The sequence below is a fragment of the Phyllostomus discolor genome, chromosome 10, assembly GCF_004126475.2.
Source record: "Phyllostomus discolor isolate MPI-MPIP mPhyDis1 chromosome 10, mPhyDis1.pri.v3, whole genome shotgun sequence".
NCBI lineage: Eukaryota > Metazoa > Chordata > Mammalia > Chiroptera > Phyllostomidae > Phyllostomus > Phyllostomus discolor.
Window position 1 is genome coordinate 78,601,337 of NC_040912.2, and position 23,797 is coordinate 78,625,133.

At 49.8% G+C, this 23,797-nt stretch overlaps 1 pseudogene; it reads right to left on the minus strand.

Moving 5' to 3' along the window:
- Nucleotides 1-7,875: 7,875 nt before the first annotated feature.
- On the minus strand, nucleotides 7,876-9,995 carry LOC114507346 (annotated as a pseudogene).
- Nucleotides 9,996-23,797: the final 13,802 nt, after the last annotated feature.

Here is a 23,797-nt window from a genome sequence, read left to right on the forward strand (position 1 = left end):
AATCGGATGTTTGTGTCAATTACATATTTGTCCAAGAAACTGACTTCTTTACCGGGTCAAAAAATAAACCAAAGATAAAACCTCTGTGGTGTGTGCAATGACAGTCCTAATCTTAGAGAGGAATAATACCCGGTCTAGACTGTGGAAGGTTCTTAAATGACCAACGAATCCAATTGTTTGCCGTAGGCTGTGGGAGGCCATGAGAGGTTTTGGGTGTAAAATGATAGAAATAACTTCCATTGGGCACATTTTTTTTGTATAATTCTACTTAGATCAGTTTGGAAACAACTTGACATTTTCTTTTTTCACGGGCTTTCAGAACATGTTGGCGAGTTTAGTGTATTTTGAACATTTCTAAGTCATTCTGAGGTCGAGGGCAGGAACCACCAGCTCATTTGCAAACAGGTCCACACGGCTATGAATAAACAGATTTCTGCATCCGAGTCCTATGACCGATTTTACATCACAACACATGTGCGGCTTATCTGACACCTGGATGACTAATTATAGCATGCACAAAATCTGGTTTTCGTGTCATACACGTAGGTTCTTGCCAGAGCCTTCTTCCGAGCCAGGGAGTCTGAGACAGACACCGAGAGAACTCTGCCACACATGGCAGCCTCCTGTGACCTCACGCACGGGTGTGACAAACACACCGCCCAAGGCCGCCTGCTCTGACCGCTCAGTGGCAGGTGAGCAGCCAGGACAACAGAAGTCTTTTCAGCTTGGATGGGCTCCCGGTGGAGAAGTAAGGAAACCGCTGAGGCTGTTTTCCGAGTATTTGTTCATTAACTTTTTCAAAGCCGAGTGGAAACCAGCGGTGGCTGGAGCGGAGGCCCCCGCAGCGCTGTCCCCAGTCCCTGTAGCCAGGACCAGCAGCTCTGATGGGCAGGACCGCCCACAGCTCCTGGGCTCGGAAAGGGCCTGGGGGGAAAAAGCAGAACCAGGTTCTCCTTGGTGGCTGCTCACACAGTAGCCACCACCCTGGACCAAAACCGGTTCCTTGATGCTACTAGAAACATTATTAACACTTAGTTTTTCCCTAATTAAATAGTGCTTATTCTTGCTTCTGCTTTTCTTACCTTCCTCCCAGAAGAGCACTGAATCCTTCACGCTTTGACACTTGCTCACTCTCTTTCTCTCCCTCCCTCTCTCTCCCTTCTCCCTCTCTCTCCCTTCTCTCCCCGCCTGCCCTCCTCTCCCTGAGCTGCCTGGCTCTTCCAGGTGACTGCCTCTCTGACCTCCCTTTCCCTGTTTATTCATTCCTTAAGCTTGCCTCGGATCTCCGCCTGCTCCAGCTGTTTCTTCCTGTGCTACCGCTCCGTGGTTACGTGATTCAGCATAGAAACAATTTATACCAAGGCTAACTCTTCTGTTGATATTCTGGCTTTAACAGCTGAGAAACCTGAGGATCGCTTGCACAGCAGCACCAACATGCCGGCAGAGGGAATTCAGGGAAGGGACAGAGCGGTGTGGGGTTAAGTGCTTCCCAGGGCCCCTCAGAGCAGGGGGGCTGCTTGGAAGACAGACTGAGGGGTTCAGGAAGCTGGTTTCCCGATGGAGCGCGCCGGCCCCTCCTCTGTGAGTCGCTCAGGCTAGGGGCCGCGGGACGCTGTGCAGGAACTCGCTCACATCCCCGTGCCATCCCCAATATTTGTCACCTCCCATCGGAAAAGACATGAAGCCAGAGGGAAAAAATCAACAGGTTTGAAGCGCACACGTTTCAAGGTTGCCATGACAACCCCCTTTCCACACACACCCCTGCCTCCTCACCAAATGTTTGCCTCAGGGACGCTTCCGAGAGATGGAATAAACTCTTAGGCCTCACCTGGCCCCAAGAACTCTGCCTCCTTCCCTGTCCACACCGGCCAGGCACAGCCGGGCCGAGACACGAGGACAGCATCATGCTTCAGGGGTGGCTGGCGTGCAGTGGTCCTTCTGCTGCCACTTCCTGCTTCCTGCACCCCAGCAACTGAGTGCTGCCGGGAGTGGTTCTCAGAGCAGATTTTAAACATAAATCCATCCCTTTCCTTTTTCCTCTTTCTTCCTCTTCCTCTTCTTTTCCTTTCTCCCTCCCTCCCTCCCTCCCTCCCTCCCTCCTCAACTCTCTCTCCTGCTGGGTCTGCTTCTCTGGGCTGTGATATCAGGAAGTAGGAAGAAACAGATAACAATAGCATCTCCACATTTTAAAACCTATACATTTCACAGGTTAAAAAAAAAACAACAAAAGAAAACTGAGACCCAGAAGAAAGAAGGGGCAGAATATAAACAAAAAGCATATTTATTCAGAGCTTATTTTTGTCCCTAACTATGGTAATATAGTTTTTAAAAAAGCTCTGTGAAAGACTCCTTAGCTAGAAGGAAGTAGACAATTAGCTTTTTGGATAGTACCAGGGATGTGAACCCCAAAATAGTTACTAAAAAGACACCTGAGCGAAGACTGTGATAGACTTTCATATGCCAGAACTTAAGCTTCTGGGGCACCTGCGGGTTCTTTTTTATTCCAGGTCACTTATATTTCAGAGCCTACATGGACTGATAAAACTGTAACTTTTTGCTCTATTGGTATATCTTTAAAATCACTGGTCAAGGAATAGCACTGCTTTTCAATGGTAAAATATATATTCTACTTATTCATATGTTTCAGGGTAAAAACATTGTTCTAGTTACAACCCTTGAGCTCAGTGGTGGCACTCCTCAGAACAATGGTTCATCTACAACATGACAGGAGAAAGATGACAAAAGTCGGCTCCCACCAATTAGAGAAAACAATGTACTTAGTTAACACATCTTCCTTAAAAAAAAGGCATTTCCCCCAATAAAAATGCAAGAAATTTAGGCATGAGAAGTTCACTGGTGTATCATTTCTCTGCTGTGTAGTTCTCCATTAGTAAAAGTTTTATTTTATTATAATTTACAGATTAGTTAAATCATATATGAATAGTTTGACTATAAAACCCCAACAAATTGGTTACATTTTACTCATTGGATCTGTAGAAGCCAGTTTAGAAGTCTTCTAGCCCCCTAAACTTACTGTCCTTAAGTGATAAAAACAGAAAATCTGATGGTTTTGATTTCAAGTTAAAGATGAAGAGGTACTGTTATTATAGTTCAACATTCAAAAATGGAACTTTTACCTGTCTGCACAAAGTCTTTCTCATGCTACGTTGACACTTGCAGCACCATTGCAACACTTTAAATGTGTAAAACGTTCAATTAAAATCTCCAAGGATTTGGTTTTTAAGAAGGTAGAGGTTTAACCTCATTCTAACAACCAAGATGGGGATGAAACTAACAAGAATTGTCCTTCTCCTTCAATCCAACTTCAAAATGGTCCCTTCTGCCTTTCTCATCATCCTCTGATCCCTTCTTTTAAAGGAGGGTAGGAAATGGGAGAATTGTTAACCAAGCTAATGCTCATTTGGTAGTGAGGTTGATGTTAGAATACCGAAGGAACAGTTTCCCATGATCCAATTAATGTAAAGATATCCTTAAATAGGCAGAGGTGCTAGATTTCAGAAACAAAAATACAACCTAAATCTCTGACATAAAATAGTAACTTCGCTCTGGTTTTAAAGGAATGCCTATACATTTTCAAAAAGCTTTTTTCAAGGCAAATAATGCCTTTTGACTTCTGGTCAAGATGGCGGCACAGGCAGACATAGCTTGCCTCTTTGCACAACCACATTAAAATTACAACTAAAATATAGAACAACCATCACTGAGAATCATCAGGAATTTAGTTGAATGGAAGCCTGACAACTATTGAATTAAAGAAACCACATCCATTGAAACTGGTAGGAGGGGCACAGATGCAGAACAGGCTGGTCCCACACCCATGTGTGGTGGATAAAAACTCAGGAGGGATATCTCAGGAGTGAGGAGTCCCAGCCCCACACCAGGCCCCCCAGCCTAGGGTTCCAGTGAGAGGAACATAAGTCCTCACAACTTGTGGCTATAAAAACCAGCAGGGATTTAGTCAGTGGAAGAAACTTCTGGAGCACCAAGCAGTTCCTCTTAAAGAACCGTCACATGGACTCACCAACTCAGACTGACTCCCCCTGAGCTCCAGCACCAGGGTAGCAGCTCGAAAGGCATCAGTGGCATACAGGGAGGAACTGAAGCATCTGGCATCAAGGTGAGCAGAGACCATTGTCCCTTTTCTAAACCCTCCCCCCACAGAGCCACAGAACTGGCAAGCTGGTGCCATATTTGAGACTCCATCAACCTGGCTAACACTGTTTGACCTGCCTTAAAGATCCCCAGAGACTCAGCCCCACCAACTTACTGCCCACCCAAGGTGCTTTTCCATATGAATGGCTGGCTTTGACTCATGCTGCACAACTTCCTAAATCCTCTCAAATGAGCAACAATTGGCCTCAGTGAGCCCCAGGGCTGGCACTAGCGGCAGCCAGTCTAGATTCACAGCTTGGCTTTGTCTGGGAATCTCCAAGCCCAACACAAGTGGCAGCCACCTCAGATCACTTTATAGCTCAGGCAGGGTGACCCCAGGCAAAACACAGGTGGGGGCTGAATTTGGCCTGTACCACCCAGGAAACCCCAGGACCAACGCACCTAGTGGTCAGCTACAGACCATGTTGGAGCACCACCACCCTGGCCCTGCACATCTGATCCTCCATGGAGGGTGGAGAGTGGTGGTCAGTGGTCACAGTCAATCCTTGCAGCTGACTGGCCTGGGTAAATCCCTCCCATTGATCTGCCAACAGCAACCAAAGCTCAACTACAAGAGGACAGTGTAATCAGCCCACACCACAGGAAGGGTGCACCTTGAGTACCCAGCTTGGGTGGTAGGGGAGGTTGTGCCACGGGACCCCACAGGACACCTACTGCGTTAGGACACTCTACCAAGACAGAGTCATAGCAGCTCTACCTAACACATAGAAACAAACACAGGGAGGCTGCCAAAATGAAGAGGCAAAGAAACATGGCCCAAATGAAAGAACAGATCAAAACTCCAGAAAAAGAGCTAAATGAAATAGAGATAAGCAATCTGTCAGATTCAGAGTTGAAAACAATGGTTATAAGGATGCTCAGAGAGCTAAGTGAGGACCTCACCAGCACAAAAAAAGATCTACTCAGAAATGAAGAATACACTAATTGAAATAAACAACAGTTTACAGGGAAACAACAGTAGAATGGATGAAGCCAAGAACCAAATCAATAATTTGGAACATAAGGAAGCAGAAAACAATCAATCAGAACAAGAAGAAAAAAGAATCCAAAAAAACGAGGACAGTATAAGCAGCCGCTAGGAAAACTTCAAGAGGTCCAACACTTGCATCATAGAGGTGCCAGAAGGAGGAGAGAAAGAGCAAGAAATTGGAAATCCATTTGAAAAAATAATGAAAGAAAACTTCCCTAATTTGGTGAAGAAAATAGACATGCAAGTCCAGGAAGCACAGAGAGTCCCAAACAAGATGGATGCAAAAAGGCCCACTCTGAGACACATCATAATTAAAATCTGGAAGGGTACAGATAAAGAGGAATGCTTAAAAGCAGCAAGAGAAAAGAAATTAGTTACATACAGGGGAGCTCCCATAAGAGTGTCAGCTGACTTCTCAAAAGAAACTGTGCAGGCAAGGAGGGATTGGCAAGAAATATCCAAAGTCGTGAAAAGCAGGGACCTACAGCCAAGATTGCTCTACCCAGCAAAGCTATCATTGAGCATAGAAAAGCAGATAAAGAGCTTCCCAGACAAGAAAAAACTAGAGGGGTTTATCATCACCAAACAGTTATTATATGAAGTGTTAAAGGGACCTATTTAAAAAAAAGAAGATCAAAACTATGAAAAATAAAATAGCAATAAATACATATCTATCAACAATTGAGTCTAAAAAACAAACTAAGCAAACACGAAGAACAGAGCTAGAATTATGGATGCAGAAAGCATTTTGACAGTTGCCAGGTGGGAAGGGGTGGCAGAATGGGTGAGGCAGTGAGGGGATTAAGAAGTACAAATAGGTAGTTACAGAATAGCCACAGGGATGTAAAGTACAGTATAGGAAATGGAGCAGTCAAAGAACCCATACGCATGACCCATGCATGTGAACAATGGTGTGGGGATGGCCTGAGAGAGTGGGGGATGCTGGGTAAAGGAAGGCAAAGAGGGAAAAATGAGAACAACTGTAAGAGCATAATCAATAAAATATAATTTAAAAAAATCGAGGGATTTTCCAAAAACAAGAACCAAACAATGCCTTCTTTCCACCTGACACAGCCAGCGCCTGGAAGCAGCCTGCCTTCCCAGTGTTATGCATTTCCTATGATTTCCTTGATGAAGGGCCCTGCAAACATTTGACCAACTTTTATGTTGTTGCACTCTCAGTATGTTTCTGTACAAGCATATATTTTCACACTAGAGCAAGTTCTTAGAGCTAGCTGGATAGAAATGAAATAATGACTGGGTAGATTATTAACTGAAGTAGTAACTCCACAAACACTTCTGGTGAAAAATTGGCCCTACATTGAAACAAGTTCAAAATTAAGAGGTCATCTATTCTACTCATGTTTTCCATTACCTGCGACAGGAGGCATGTGGAATAAAAATAGACCGTGAAGGAGTTGGTTAACACTCCCTCAACCTAACAGATGCGCACCACGGAGCGCTAGCTAAATCAGCCCAGCACGATCAGTCACTGCAAAGAACTTGGATTCCAAAGCAAATGTTGGGCTACGGATATAAAGAGTTTCCAGTTGTTAAATCTATAGTTCTATCCTTTCCTGAAAGTACAGGCCCTACTTCTCTCTTTATTAAGTCCTTCTTTCTTTATTAAAATAGAGCACAGTAAACTCGGATACTGACTGCAGTCTCCACTTTACATCTCAGACTGCAAAATTTGGACCTGCCCATTTCCAAGTTTACAGTGTCACGCAGGCAGGTTTGCAAAGTGGTGGTGCCCAGGCCGAGTGTCGACAGTGCTGGTTTTCTGCTGAGAGCATGAACAACAAACTGAATCTCCTACCTTCTTCCTGGGAAAACGCGACACTTGGAGCTCCAAAAAAAATTAATGCCTATGATACAATTATTACTTTCTGCTGTCTTTTAGAACAACTTCCATCTGTTAAAAGATAAAAAGAACCATTTAAATGGAAACGACCATCACATATACAGAATCTGCTCCAAGAAAAGTTTGTAGAGAAATTAAATATATTAGATGTTAAAATCTGGCAAAAACATGTAGCTTCCCCAAAGTAACACAGAGCACCACACACGTCGTTTTTGTGGCAGCCCTTGGAAACACCTTGGACAGAACTTAACCTAGAAATACAAACCCGCCACACACTTTCAGCCCACGTTATTTTAGAAGAAAAATAACAGGGACTCAAGATGATGTACCTTAAGTTGGTGGCATATACAAGATTATTTTCTTAGCCTTAAAGCAGAAGGGTCAAATCACTGCAATAAGAAAATACAGAGAAAACATAAAAGCCCATTAATTTCAGAATGTTGGAGGGGGGAAAAAAAGAGCCCTAACTGTTCAGACAGGTACACATAATTTAAATTAAAATGGAAAATGGGCTTCGAAGCATTATGGTTTCCCAAGAAAAGAAGCTTGAAAGTGCAAAAATTACACCTTAAAAGGTTCCCTTTTCACCTCAACAAACAAAAAACATCCGAAAACATGTTTGACTAATAACACAGGAGAGGGTTAGAGCTCGTGCTGTCCCATCCCTCATCACCAGGGCTTGGCTTCAACCCTGGAGGTGTCTGAGTGAGGTATTTTGCAAAACGATATTAAACAAGGTTGCTGGGTCCAAGTTACATATCCTCTAAAAAATAGTCGCAGGACAGCTGCCATTTTCATTTTAAAAGAACCCTCTGACGTAGGAGTTAGTGTACGCCAGGGCCAGAGGCTATCGAGCCGTCTGAACACAGTTGCGAGCACCAGGTCCTTTGAAGCATGTTTTCTGGAGTTTACGAAATATTTTTTCCCTGTGCGCAAATGTCACGCAATATCCACTAGCGTCTCCTGTTTCTTGAATTCGTTGCTGGAACCTGCATCCATCCCCTCAAAATTCCTCCCGTGGTCCTTTGTGATCCTCATCACCACGTGTATGTAATACTCGGTAACTTCTTCAAGGAAGGTTATCTTTCCCCTCTTGATATGCATGTGTCTCTCTCCAGAAAAATCCCACCCCCTGGACCACGTCTGGACATTCGCTGTCTCGGCTCTCTGACAGTTGCTCCGCACCGGAAAGTCAGGTGTGACCCTCAGACATGGCCACGTGGGCGCAGATGGCCTCTCTGAGTCATGACAGCCTTTCCGATTTTTCCCTGTTTGGAAAGGAGCCTCAAAATGTAAAAGGTTAGGGGTCATCCGAATTACAGGCAGAGTTCCACAGTTGGAGATGCTCTCCTTCATCTGCCCTGGATTCCCAGCCATCTTCCTCCCCAGCATTATTGGCAGGGGAGGCAGGAAGGCTCCCAGTCTGGAGGGAATTCTCCAGATCAGGCTTATCAAACTAATCTTCTCTGAGTCCGAAGGGTCTGCAGGAACATTCTGGCAGCCATCGGAATCGCTGCTGTCAAGTTTTGGGGATTATAAGGATCTACACTGTAGACAGAGTTCCAAAGGGGAAGCCCTGTTCAGAGTCTAGTTCAAGGTCTGATTCTGAGAGCAGCGATCACTGTCAAAACCATCATCCTCAGCTTCCTCCTCGGAGTCTTGCCTCCTGAATCCGAACTTGTTTTGAGGTCACTGGGTGCACCCCCCCACACCCCAAGATGCAATCTATCAGTGTGTTGCTACAGGCTGGCAGAGATGGGAGGTCACCCCCTATGTCTGAGGGGTCAACTGCACTTACTCGGCCCTGCTCAGCCTCTCTTTCCACAGTTCCTCACAAGATGGGCAGCTTTTCCCAAAAACCCTGTTTTTCCAAAACAAGAAGAGCCGCTTTAGTCGATTCTACTTTTTCTCCGTGGGTTCCTGGGCAGTTCCAGAACGGCTCCATTGGAGGGAACGCAGCGTGTCGGAGCTGTGCTCCTCCTCCAGGCTGCGGTAACCTTGACCTTGGTCAGGGGTGGGTAATGCTGGCCCCTCGCTAGTCTGATGAAGGAAGTCCCGCAGTTTCGTGCAAATAAGGTGCATTTCTGGCAGGCCTTCTTTAGAAAAGAGGTGGGCATCCCTGCCAGGAGGAGCTAGCCAGCTCTGCATTCAGTGGTGGGGTGGAGATGGTCCTCAGGCGCCGGCTTCTCTCTGCGCTTACTGCTGTCTGGAGCCCAGGAGCTCGCCGCCTCCGACGCTGCTCTGATAGCTGGGCTCTACCCCAGGAAGGCCGTCCTTCGGAGAGGGGTTCAGCAAACAGGACACGGCGCTGAAATGCTCAAGTGCTGAATGTTTCCCCGCCAGGAGGAGGAAGGGCTAAGTGCCGGGTCAGAGGACAGCTGCGCTCCAAGGCTACTCCACTGCAGCTCCACTCCCCAGCAGCTCCAGCCCCCACAGCCGCTGCTCCAGGAGGAAGGCGGGGCCGCAGGGCGCAAGGCTCTTCCGCGGCTCCACGTTGCAGTTCTAGATCCCGGGACGGGCACTGCCAGTGGGTCTTCTGCTCCGGCCAGTCCGGACACCCGGCAGCTGAGTCGGCCAGGGGTCCAGGTGCAGCCAACACAGAGATTTCTGCGCCGCTGGGGCGCCGGCTCCTCCCGCGCCCTCGGGGCTCTCCGGGCGCTGTAGCCTCCCCCGAAATCTAGCCATCTGGTCGGAATCATCCCACCCAAAGCTGGCGCCAAGTCAGCAGCCTCTGAAGCAGGCTGGGGGGCGGCGCGAAGAGCTGGGCAAGCAGCTCCATCCCGTAGCTGGTCCGAGCCTCAGGCCGGGACAGGGAACGGGTTTGGGGTCCCCGGGGTGCTCCTCGGCAGGGGCTGTGGGGAACCTGCCGGGGCCTGGTGGCGCGGGCCGAGGGAAGAAGGGCAGCGGGAACAGGGGGCCCTCCGGGGTCGCCCGCCCTCCCCGTGCCAGGCCCACGCGCGACTCCATCGCCCCTGCCCTTGGCAGAGGCTAACGAGGTGCACGGACTCCGCCCGGAGAAGCCTACAGGGTCCCACCCTCGCCTCCTGGCTGAGGCGGCGCCCCTGGACGGTTGAGTAAGGCGAACCCAGCGCAGCAACAACCATCGGGGCGGGAGGGAGATGTCCTAGCCCGCTAGAGGCCCCTCCGCCACGCAGAAGACGCAGAGCAGGCCTCTCGCGGTCCCGGGGGAGACTTCCCAGCAGCGACAGACTGTCACACGGTCCCTGCCAGCCCGCAGCAGGGCAGGTGGCACCACGTGGGGACACGCCCAGCCCCAAAATGGCCGCGGGGTCAGCGCCAAGCCAACATTAGTAAAAGTTTTATTATTAGCACCACATTAAAAAAAATCAATCCCATATAATAACCCTCCTCATTCCTATTTATTCTCTTCTCTCTTTGGTGAAGCTCACTGCCGAGTTTCGGCTCCGATCTTTCATTAGCAATTCTTCTGGGGTCCCGGAGATTTTGCAGGTGGTTAAGTGATTGATAGATACATCTTAAACTTTTCAGCAAATAAAGCTCGGAATACATGCACTGTTCAGTCCCCATCACACTGAGAACTAGGTCAGCCGTGCCATTTTCACAGAACGTGGGAAGGCTGTACATTGATTGGCTACAAAGAGCATGGAGGTGGAACCCGCATGTCCGGGTACCAAACGCCCTTTCCAAACATTTACTCATCTTATCACAATCTTCTCAAGACTGACTAGACTGAGCAACCGAAAAAGGTCTGTGTCTTAACCATAGCCCATCCCCAGTCCTCATCATAATGCCTGACCATCGTAAATATTTGAAAGACGTTGAGAATGTGTGGATGCATCACCTAGACCATTCATTCGGTGGAGATTCAAACTTAGAGGTTAAGACGTAGCTGGTAAGTATCCCAGGCTGGACACAGGGTCAAGCCTTTGGCTACAAATAGGCTTTCCAGCCTCCTAATAGATCATGACCTTGTTAGAAAAAAGGGAGGGGTTAACACTAGCAGCTCTTTTGGGGATGGGGACAGTAGGAGAAATGGTCTCCTACAAAGAGTTTAAAATGTTCCAGTAGACAGATCTTAGGAATTATCTGTAAGACACAGCATGGTATCATGTGCAGATGGGGCCAGACACCCCTTAGGCCCTGCCCAGTGCTGTTATTTATGAATGCCACCTACTTGGTGCTGCTGCTGTGAGCATTAAATGAAGAAGAGTGATGGTTAACTTCATGTATTGACCGGGCTGGGCTACGGCACCCAGTTATTTGGCCAAACACCAGTCTAGATGTTGCTATGAAGTTATTTGTAAGATGCAATTAACATTTAATTCAGTACACCAAGTAAAACACATGATCCCCCCATGTGGGTGGGCCTTGTCTAATCAGTTGAAGAGATAAGAGCAAAGACTTCCTGAAGAAGGAATCCTCCTCAAGACCGCAACATAGAAAACTTGGCCAAGTCTCCAGCCTGTGGAGGAATGCAGACTCAAGTCTGCAACATCAACTCCTACCTGAGTTTCCAGGCTGCTGGTCGGCCGCCATACAGATTTCCCGCTTGCTAGCTCCTGTAATCACATCACCCGTTCCTTAAAATATATCCATCCCTCTATCCCTCCCTTCTCCTTTCCTTTTCCTCCTTCCTTCCTTTTTCTTTCTCTCTCTCCCCCTGCTGCTCCTTCTTTCACTCCTCTCTTTCTTCTGTTGGTTCTGTTTCTATGGGGAATATAGTAAGTGAAGCCCTCACACAGCCCCTGACACAGAAACTTCCCAAATGTTCACTCTCTACCAGCATCCTCCTTATTAAATACACGAACACCTGCCTGCAAGACACACAATGGGGAAAAGACCCGGCAACAGTAATGACCTCCCCAAGGTCATGAGCAGTCCACATGATATTAGGACCCAAACCCCCATCTTCTGATTCATCATTTCTTTTCTTCTTCCTATCACCAACCCACCCTTCTGCCTCCAACCTACCCAGATGCTATGCCCATTGAACTCAGAAGAAATCAGAGTTCCCCTCCGGCAAGAATACAGTACAGTCATTTGGTTCATAATTCCACTTTAAAGTTGCATATTGACTTGGGATTTCTCTTTGTGCTGGTGGCAGAGAGTGTTTTGGTGAGCCCGCAGCTAGCTCAGTTTGTCACAGCTGTGACATCCACCACCAACAGCCCTTGTCTCTGGCATGTTTTTCTTGATTTTCATGTTCATCCTGATCTGTCTGTGGTCAATTAGCTTGGGCACAGCAGCCAGCGTCAGAAAGATATTCCGATGGCAAAGCATTCTCCCCTTCGGTACAATGAGCAACTATCAGGTTTGGGGGTGAGCGGTTCCATGACCACCTAAGTTTCAATAGCTCACTAGGACTCACAGAACCCAGTGAAAGCTGTTATACCGACAGTTATGGTTTATTCCAGCTGCAGGGTACAGGCGAAAGTCAGCCAAGGGAAAAGCACAGAGAACAGAGTCCAGGAATGTCCCCCGTGCACAGCGTGACACCCTCCCGGCGACGGCGTGTGACAGCTGCACAAAGCATGGCCAGCCAGGAAAGCTCACCTGAGCCTCATGTCGGAGCTTTTCCTGGAGCTCCGTGGTTGACTGGCAATGTGGCCGACCCCTCTGGATGTGGAGCGGATACCATGTGGCCCAAAGGCCCCCATCAGGCAGGGCATGTCAGGGCCTAGCGATCACCTCCCTGCGCCTGGGGGCAGTGCGAGACCTCTCCTTCAGTGAGCTTAATGTCTTTACTGCTCAGCCCCAGGGTGTGTGGCGGAGGGCAACCCAGCCCTGCGGTATTCTACCACACTCCTAACTCAGACTAGTCCGTTCGAAACGAGAGCTTCTTGTCTCAGATGGGACCAGGAGGGGTCACCATCCCACCTTAATGACTTAATGATGCTTAATGACTGGGAGGTCAAAGGGTGGGCCACCCTTGGGCTTCTTCACCAGTACCCTCGTGCAGGGATTAGCCCCAGTTCTGGGCTTAGCCCTGAGCCCTCCTGGCCCCAGCCATCAGCCGACTCCTTTCTCTCCACCTATGGAGCCCTGGGTCCTCAGACAGCGGCATCTCCACTTACTGAAAAATGCCTCTTATTGCAACTGCCTCCATGGCCACATTTATGATGTCAGAAGCAAGTCACCAAATTTGCAAACCTGCAGATTACTGACATTAAGCGTTAAAACCACTTAGGGTTTACAAATGAAGACGCCAGGACTCCTTGGGGCCAAGCCATGCATTTCCCGTTCCTCGATGTAAGGCGCAGAATCCCAATCCAGATGAAGAGCAGAGCTTCGGGGAGGCCACCGTCAGCCACATCAGAGAAGCCAGAACTGATGGCGACCGACTGGGACAGCGGTGGGAGGGAGCACCTGCGGCAGGCAGGCGGGGGTTCAGCCCGACAGGCCGCCAGAGCGGGGAAGTCGGGGGAAATAAGCAAGTACAAGCAGGGCAGCCTGGTCCACCCAGAGGGCGGACACAGGGGCACCAGTGACAAGGTTCGCCAGCTCCTCCAGCCCCAGCTCAGCTTCTGCCCAGTGTCCTCAAGCACGCCTCCTTCCCATCTCAGGAACGGGCATCAGGATCAGGGCATCTCTCTGGTTCCCTCCCTCCATCTTGCACCTCACTAAACCTGTCCCCAGTCCTGCCCTGGTAGGTACAGTGAACCTGCTTTGCTGAATAGAACTAAGGCGTAATACGAAAATGTCGTCAGAAAAAGCCTTTCCCTTTAATAAGGGCTCCAGGGCTTCCACTCAGGAGACCGGCGGCAGAGTCGTGTTTCTCGTTCGTAGGCAGTTGTCCAGCCTAGCGCCTGCCCTGCCCACAGAAGCAGAGAGGCTCGGCCAGCTCAGGATCCTTATGCCTTCTAACAGCCCTCCAAGGATCCTGTAGACGTAAAATGGTATTCCATAAGCAACCTCAGTGTGCCACGTTCTGGAAGCCTGGAGAGGCCTGGAGCCGTGAGCTCACTGCTGCCTTCCCCAGATGTGACCCTCTGCCGGGAAAGGGCCCTTCCTTCCTGCTCCCTCCCACAGAACCCACTGGAGGGACCCTGCCCCTTGTGGCCCTCCCCCGGGCCTTACTCTGTGAAGCTTGGGGGTGGGGTGGGAGGGGACCTCTTCCTTTCTCAGTGCCTAGCAGGTCCGAATGAAATGACCATACCCTGCGCCCCCACCGCCACTGCACCAGCCCTGGCTCTGATGCCAGAGCACAGGAATCCAGGGAAACCGTGCTCACTCTCTGCTGAGTTCCGGAGCCCGGAGAGCACACGGGTGACCGGGGCTGAGCACCGGGAATAAAACAGAAACCACGAAAATCTGCAAGGAACAGATTTTCAGGACTGAAGTCTCACCTTCCCAATTACCGACTGGGCCAGCTGCTCAGGGGCACCTGTCCCCAGGGGCGCCTGTCCCCAGGGGCACCCTGGCAGCTGAGCTCAGATGAGCCCCATCTTCCTACTGTCGTGGCAAAGGCAGTCACAACTACTATCCAGAGGCCAGGCGGACCTGGCGCTGGGCTGGGAAGTGGTTTACACAGACGATTACCTTTCAAATGCCCCTTATTAATCATCCTAACAAAGACAAGCCCAGGTGGCTGGAGTTCCGTTCCAGGTTCCTTTAGTCCAGGACCACCAGCTCCATCCTCCTCCACAGCGCCCCTCCCCCAGGGCCCAGGGACAAGGCTAGACCCGGTCGTAGCTAAGACCTGCAGTCCGTATTTTCATGTCAACTCTGTCACCTGTTTTCTGTAACCCTGAGCCACCTCGCTATTTCTCTCTAGAACGGGAATAGGCGAGTTTTTCAGAGACTGGGGTCACGCGCGCCGAGAAGCGCCAGGAACACCTGCACACGCAGCAGGCGCTACTTTCCCGTCCTACCTGAGAGCCGCCGCCTCCACACGGAGCGCTGTGTTGGCTTTTCTGCCCACACTGTTTGTGCTCGGTTCACGTCTGTATTTAACTAAACACGGTATTTAAGACACCAGAAATAAGAAAACAGAAAAGGGAGAAATTCCGTCACGCCGTTTTCCGAGGGTTTTTCCTTCAGTCTACTCATCCAGATGGTGATCACTAGGAGGATCGCCCGTCTGCACCTGCTGCTGTTTACACGCACGATCCACCTATGGGAGTGTCGGGGGAAGCCCGTGGGCGCGTCCAGCAAACGACGCCACGGGGTCGCCCGCAGCCCGCAGCTTGAGGAGGCACCCTGGAGCTCTTGGCGCTAGAAGGACATGCAGAGCCCTGGACAATGGGCTGACAACTCTCAGGGACTCGGCCCTGCCTGCAGTAACGCTGCCACACGCCCTGAATGTAAATGCCTGGTTCTGGGGAAAACAGCCGCAGCCGCCACGTGGCTGTTTCTTTAAAATCCTCTCCAGGACCGCACTCTGGACCCAGGAAGCTGTTTGGAGCGGTGCCTGAAAATACACTGACTTTAAACACCAGGTGGGCCTGACACACAGGTGAGTGTGGGGCCTTCTGGACTAGAACTCAAGGCTTTGGGTGCAGACCTTGGCTCTGCTCCAGGCTTGGTGACCATTCCCTGTCCTTCCTGGGTCCCTTTTCTCTCGGCCTGTCTGTCTCTAACATATGAAAGTTGGACTAAAACACGGGAATTCCTGCTTGTCCCGGAGCCCTCAAGTTTCCTAGGAGGCTCCAGAAGTTTCTAAGTGGAAAGTGGCAGGAAGAGAGTAGTTTGAACTTGGGGTTCCCTGCCTCAAAAGTGAACCATGGCACCCTGACCAGTGTGGCTCAGCGGGCTGGGGCATCATTCCGCAGACCTGAAGGTCGCCAGTTTGATTCCCAGCCAGGACACAGGCCTGGGTTGGGGCATGTAAGAGGCAGATGATCGATGCATCTCTCACACATTGATGTTTCTCTCCCTCTCTTTCTCCCTCCCATCCCCTCTCTCTAAAAAATAAATAAATAAAATCCTTTTTTTAAAGAGTCAATCATGGGGCTGCTAAAAATCTATTTACAACGGCCTGATGTTAGGCAAGAATGACTGGCAACATCGGCCTGGGGCGCGGGAAGAGCACAGCCCCAGAAGCGGGTTAAGGTGGCTGGAGTGGGCGTGGTCGTTGTAGAACTCACATCCCATTTTTAAAATGTCAGTCCCTGAGGGAGTCACGGACTTGGACTGTGGGACTTGGAGAGCATCGCTTTATTTCTGGGAGTCGTGACTTCCTCATGCGCCAAAGTAAGGGGTGAACTAGGCTCCTCTTGGGGGTCCAGCCCTTCACCATTCCGGTAGTGCGGACGGTCTGTGTCAAATCCACACCCTGTGAGTCAGCAGACCCCTGAGAAAATGATGCATAGCCTTGGGCTCATTACCATCTGCCCTGGACTCTGTCCCCCCAAATTCACGTGTTCAAGCCCCCACTCTCAGGTGACCATATTTGGAGATGGGCTTTTAGTCATGAAGGTCACATGAGGTCATGAGGGTCACATGAGGTCATGAGGGTTACATGAGGTCATGAGGGTGGGGTCCCAACCTGATGGGGTAGGCGGCTTTATCAGAAGAGACACCAGAGAGCTCTCTCCCCAGGACCGCGCTAAAGACAGGCCATGCAAGGACATGGGGAGAAGGTGGCTGCCCCCAACCAGGAGGAGAGTCCTCAGCAGAGCCGGACCACGCTGGCACCCTGGTCTCAGACTTCCAGCCCCCAGAACTGTGAGAAAACAAATGCTGTGTAAGTCCCCAGCCTGCAGTGTGATGTTACGGCACCTGAGCTGGGACACGGCCACACCATGACCGGCTGGGCTCCTGGGCTATGGTTGGCGGAAGCAGCCCCACAGCACGTGTGGGTGCCCCATGCTGCCTCATGACACCTCCGTCATCATAAGACAGTCATCTGCTCTTATGAAGAGTGTGCCTTGTGTCCCGGACGAAAACGCAAGCCCCTCCAGGGCTGGGACTTTGACATCATTCTTCTTGTCTGCAAAATTCCCAGGAGGACGGCGTGGCCACACACTTCAGCAGCAGAAGAAAATGGAGACCCCGATGCTGGTGGTCCTGCCCAGTCCCACCACAGGGAGACAGGACCCTTGGCAGGAGGCAGCGCCTCCAATTTCTAGCTCTGCGTGTTTGCGATGCTGTTATTTTCCTTCGGGGCTGCGGCTCAGCGAAGACCTCCTGAGGAGGTGGAAGTGGGGGAGGGAAGCGACGGCTTCCTGGCACCTGGGCTGCATCTGACCCTCCCGGACCACCGTGGCCTAGCATTGGGGTGCCCTCGGGCAGCGGGACTTCCCACATGAATGGAGTGTGTTCCCACGTGGGCTGGGGAGGGGTGGGGCGCGCCAGGGCCAGTGCTTCTGTCTCTCCCCAGGAGGTCCTCAGACTGACGGCGCTGTTTGCCGCGTTAGAGAGGCCTGCGCATTCTGGAGCCCTCCCCTCCCCATGAGCCAGGTTCACAAGACACAATATTAACAAGGTTGCAATTTTGAGGTTTGTTCCTTTAACTAATCAACACCTTTAAAATCACTTGTCTCGAGCATTTCTATTTAACTAAGCACTTTCATAAATGCCTTTAATCTTGCAATAACCCTGGGAGGCAGCTTGTTTTCCCCGGTGTGTAGGCAGGGAGCAGCCCTGGCTGGTCGGAACCAAGTTCGCATTGTTCGAGCAGCGGCGGCAAGACGTGAACCCCCGTGTTCTCCTCCACATATGTGTTCTATTTCGCACACACACTGGTAATAGTCCCAGAGAGCTCCTCAACCCAGCCCCAGGCCTGGGAATCCCGTGCCGTTACTGGCTTTGGAGTATGAGGTGAACCAGGTGAAAACTTGGATGGCTTTGTATAAAGTAGTGTTTCCCAAAGTGGGTTCCAGGCAACCCTGAGGTTTAGCAAAATGTTAAAGCATACTGTTTTTTTATGAATAGGGTTGTTTCATAGTCAAGTTTGAGCAATGTTACATACACCCTTTCCTTCCCAGGAAGTGATGAGAGCAATTAAAGGCTCTGATAAGTCCTGCAGTAAAGAAATTTGTTTAATAAAGTTTTTGACAACACAACTAATTCTTAAGGTGTGCTCTACCTTGCACAACATAATACAAGATTTTTTAAACCGTGGCTAAAGAGCGACTCTGCAGGTACGGAAATGTGGATTTTACGCAGGCAGAGTTCTGGACCACGGAAGCACTGAGCACCAGGTCTGACCTGTCTGTGTCCCTGCATGAGGCACATGATGAAGAGCTGTACTCAGCTCACACGGTGGGAAGAGGGGAACGGGGGAGAGGGCAGCAGCGTGACCGACACTCTCCAAGATGCTCCCAGAGCCGACGGGAGTGGCGTGGGCCGCATCAGCGAGAAACATACGTGAGGTGGGGCCAGGGCACAGGTCCCAACCCGACAGCACAAGGCTGGAAAGGGGGTCTGAGTTATTTTCACTCTTTCAAAAGCCCACACATGTTAAAGAATGACATTAAACCACTCCCTCACCCCATATACAAACGTCAACTTAAATTGCACCACAGACCTAAATTTGAAAGCTGAAACTTAGAAGAAAACACAGAACATTTTCACAATCTTGATTTAGGCCATGGTTTCTTAGATACGACACCAACACCACAAGCAATGAAACAAGAAATAGATGCATTGGACCTCATAAAAATTAAAACCTTTTGAGCCGCAAATGATACCATCACATCGGTGAAAAGACAAGTCTCAGAACGAGAGAAAAAATATTTACAAATCATATATCTAATAAGGGACATGTTCCCAGAACATGTAAAGAAATGTCAGGACAATAAAAAGATAAGTGACCCAGTTTTAAAAAGTGGGCAAAGGATCTGAACAGCTTTTTCTCCAAAGAACATATGCAAATGGCTAAGAAGCACAGAAAAAGATATTCAACATCATTAGTCATAAGGGAAATGTAAATCAAAATCCACATGTCATAAGACCTCATACCTACTGGGATGTCTGGGATCAAAAAAGACAGCAAGTATTGATGAGGACATGGAGAAATTCAAACCTTCATACCCTGCTGGTGGGAATGTAAAATAATGCAGCTGCTTTGAAAAAGTTTAGTGGTTCCTTAAATGTGTAAGCCTAAGTGCCATATAATTCACCAATTCCACTCCTCAGTACATATGCAAGAGAAATGAAAACAAAAGTCCCCATAAAAATTTGTACACCAATACCGACAATGATATTATTGATAAAGCCCCCAAATGGAAACAATCCAAATCTCCATCCACAAAATACTCAAAGAATATTATACGATCATAAAAAAGGAATGACGTTTTGGTTGAGCTCCATTGGGGTGAGCCTTGAAGACACTGCGCTAAGTGAAAGGACCCAGTCACGAAAGACCACACATGGTGTGAGTCCATCTCAGTACTTACCTCCTGCCAGGCCTCGTGCTAAGTGACATCAATGGGATAACGGAATACTGAAATGAATTCAGACACAAGTGGTTCCAGTGATCCCCAACATTTTTGGCTCAAGGGACTGGTTTTATGGAGGACAATTTTTTCATGCACTAGGTCGGGGGGGCGGGTTTTGGGATGGTTCAAGCTCATTACATTCAGGCTCACTTCCTGCTGCATGACCTAGTTCCTAACCAGCCTGGACTGCTACTGGTCCATGGCCCCAAGGTTGGGGACCCCTGAGCTAGACAAACCCAGGGCCTTGATGAAGACACAGTGGGTAAAAAAAAGCTGTTAGGAACCTCTGGGCCAAGAAGACAGCAGGACATGGGGCCTCTTACCTTCCCCGCAGGAGCAGGGGATGTTAGGGGGCCTGGGACCCCTGGCTCAGGCCTGGGGAAAACACATCAGTCCAAGAGGCAGGGCGCTGCTCACCTTCTTCTAGACCGGTGCCATCCCCACCCCAGTGACAGCCTGCAGCTCCTGGCACTGGGGTCAGCTCCGCGCGGAGCTCACACAGCTGTCGGTCTCCTGCCACAGCACAGAGTGTCTTCCACGTCCACGCCTGCCAGTGAGCCGGGAGAAGCGAGGTAAACAGCGTGCGAGGAAACTCACAGATGATACTAATTTGGGAGGTGCCGGGAACACGAGTTCCAGGAGAGGAAGCAAACCGTATGCAGTGGGAGAGGTCAGAAGCCCAGGAGACTGATCACCCAGCGAAAATAACGTCTGATACGGAACACCGCTGGCAGAGGGAGGGAGCGGGAGCCAGTTCCCGGAGACCTCGGAGGCACGATCGCTGACTTGGGCTCCCGGGGGTGAGCACTGCGGCACGTGAGGCAGGACTGTGTCCAGAGAAGGGCCGTGCCCAGCCAGAGCCCGCCCTGGCCCTACCTTGAGGACAGTGAGCACCTTCCTCTTCAAAGCTGCTCCTGTGTCTGCTGGCATTGTCCTGGGTGGCATTCACAGCAACTTCTGAGACCTTACAGCTTTGTCAGGACTGACATGAGGCTCTACAAGTGTTGCCTATGTCAGGTTTATAGGTGACGACCTGAGTTGGCAGCATCCCGGCCCAGCCCAGCCCAGCCCAGCACAGAGGGCTGCCATCAACAGGTCCCAGAATGTGGCCATGTGTCCTGGCCAGGGCTGGGGAGGGCTGTGTGTAGGAGACCATTCTGCATGGTGTGGGCCCAGCTCCCACTCGGAGGTGCATAGGACACATGCCCACAGATAGGTTCTCCCGTGGGGAATCAGACCTGCAATGTGCCTAGGCCACTTTGAGTCTTGCTCTTGCTAAAAAAAAAACTCCCTCAGCCTGAATTGAGGACATTTACTGCAAAGTAACTTCCTAAAGTCCATGCTAAACCTTCCAAGGATGAGTGTAACCGGTTCAACCACCTTTGCCTTTTCATTTGCAAATATCCTTCTGTGATGGGATTAGCAGCATTGGCTCCTTTGTCTTCTGTAAAAGGTAACCACCTAAAGCAAACTGGGGGCAAAGTAAATGAGGACCATCATGTAATGGGTGGAGAAACCCGATAAAGGCCTCTCATGGCGGAGGCCAAGGCTTTTGCTCCCCTTGAGAGAAAAGCCATGCTGTCCCTTTTCCTCCACTGTACTCGGTAGTCCGTGTGAACATCTCATTTCATCCATAATGACGTGGACACTGTGGGCCGGTGTCTGCAACACCTGTGGAGTCCAGGACTTGCATGGGACGGAAGCAGAAAAGCAGGCCTCTGGCAGCTAGAGATAAGCAGCAGACACTCCCTGGTGAGTTGGGGCTGGAGGAGGAATGCTGGGTGCTATAGACTCTCCCCACCATTCATATGTTGAAGCTCTAACCCCCAATGTGATGGTAACTGATGTAGCCTTTGGAAGGTGATTAGGGCCAGCAGAGGGCGGGAGGGTGGAGCCCTCAGAGTGAGATGAATGGCTTTGTCACAGGAGGAAGAGAGATCTTTCTCTGCCCTGAGAGGACGCAGCGAGAAGGCAGCCGCCTTGAAGCCAGGAAGACAGCCCTCCCCAGGAACCCAGTTGATGAGCCCCTTGGTCCTGGACTTCCCAGCCTCTGGAAGTGTGAGGAATGTGTCCGTTTAAGCCCCAGAGTCTATGGCATCTTGTTATGGGGGCCAAGCTAAGACACCAGGTGTCCATGACCAGGCGAACGCCATCACTTATATTATGGCGAGGGATCCAGGGAGCATTAACTCACAACAGTGTGAAGATCCCTGTGTCCCTCATGCGCTCCACAAATATTTAAGAACCAGCTACCCTCCAGACACTAGTAACACAGCATGGAGCCCGACTCCAGCCTTACTCTCAGGGGCTGTGTGACCTAGGGGCCATGTGACTAGCTGCTCCAGAAAGGGATTTCTGTGTGCCCCTGACCTAATGCCCTTTAAATACCGTGTTTCCCTAAGACTTGAACTGATGCAAGGACAGACTTTACACTGTATTGACTCTTCCATGCCACTCAGATGGAAGTTGAGTGGGTGCCTGACACTGTACAAGGGACTTGAGATTTCTAAGTCATGTTTGTACATCAGCCCCACGAGGGTGATAGTCTTGCCCCCATTTTACAGACTATGAAACCGATTTGGAGAGGTTTGAGTAGCTTCCCATAGGCCACAGAAGTTTCAGGGGAACAGAGCCAAGGACTCAAGATGAGGTTGTCAGACTCAACTCTGCCGTAACAGTATATTCACGATATAGCGTCTTAGGGTTGTGTACGCAGCTCAGTGTCCTTTCCTCAAAGCCCCCGACGAGTTGGGACCATTATTCTGAAGGGCAGACCTCTCCTCCGGCCACTCTGTTAGTGACCTTGAGCATGAGGAGCATCTCTGGGGAGGTGCACACTCACAGACCTCAGTCCCAGAGGGTCTGAGCCACAGGTTTCAGGTGATGCCAGGGAGCCTGTAATGAAACTCCCCAGGTGATTTTTTCAGGTGCATGAAAGTCATATTTCCTTATACTGTTGCTTTATGACAAGTGGAAGCTATTTCAATTCTTGTAAATTCAGAAAGCAAAATGGTTTCATAGGATTTGGTTTTTGATCACCTTTATTGAGATATAAAAGTCACGTGTCATAAAATTCACCCAATTAAAGTGCACAGGTCATGGTGTTTGTTCTACTCAGAACTGCACAGCTATTACCACAATCTATTTTAGAATATTTTCTTGGCACCAAAAAGAAACCCTATCCATTTTAGCAGGCACTGTTTATACCCCATAACACCTAGCCCGTGGCGACCACTAATCCACTTCCTGTCCAAGCGGACTTGCCTGCCCTGGGTGTTTCCTGTAAGAGGAACGGTACAGCAGTCTTTGTGACTGGCTTCTTTCACTTAGCATAATGCTTTCAAGGCTAATCCATACTGTAGCATGCAACACAATTTCACTTCTTTTCATGATCAGTTAATATTCCATTGTATGGATATGCCACATTTTGTTTATGTGTTTGGCAGAAATGTGGGCTGTTTCCACTCTTTGACTACTATGAAGAATAATGTTCCCAAGATCATTCACACGCAGGTGTTTGTGGGGTCCCCTGTCTCCACTTCTCTCGGGTAAATCCCCAGGGGCGGCATTGCTGGGTCGCATAATAACTCCATGTGTTACTTTTGGGGGCATTTCCCAAGCAGCCCCCCCGTTTTGCACACTCACCAGTAGTGAGTGAGAGTTCTAATGTCTCCACATCCTCTTCTACGCTTCTTTTGTCCCTTTTGATCACTGCCACCCTCATGGGTGTGAGGTGGTGTCTCATCGTGGTTTTGATTTGCATTTCCCAAATGATTAGTGATGCTGAACATCTTTTCATGTGCTTATGGGCCCTTTTTACATCTTCTTTGGAAAAACGCCCTTCACCCATTTGCTCTGGTACTGAGATACCTGACTGGGGACATTTCACACTGTTCTATTCCATGGGTAGAGATGAAAGGTCTAACCTTGACCAAGCGTTGGATGAGAAAGCCACTCAGTGATGCATTACAAGGGTAACATTAAAAATCCGACCCCCGCTAAGACAAAAGCTGGCCTGAAGCTGGGGCCAGCGTGATGAAACAGGTGGTGGGGGACAGGGATTGCGTCTTATCAAATGCAGACGCGTCAGGAAGTTTTCAGCTGCAAACAGCAGCGAGCCCAATTCGGCCGCATTAGTACAAAGCGGAAGGGCACCGCCTCTCATAAGAAGTCCAAAAGGTAGCACAGTTTTTGTGGACACAGGGGGCTCTTCCCATCTTTTAGCCCCTCTGCCCCCTATGTTTCAGTTTCTGCCCTCAGGCCGGTCACTCCAGGACCACAAGGTGGGCACCAAGGCAAACTCGAGGTTATGTGGGTAAGGCGGGGTGCCGACCCTCAGGGGGGCCACACTGAATGTCATTGATAGCATTCTAGGGACAGAGATGATGGGAAAGGGAACAGGAA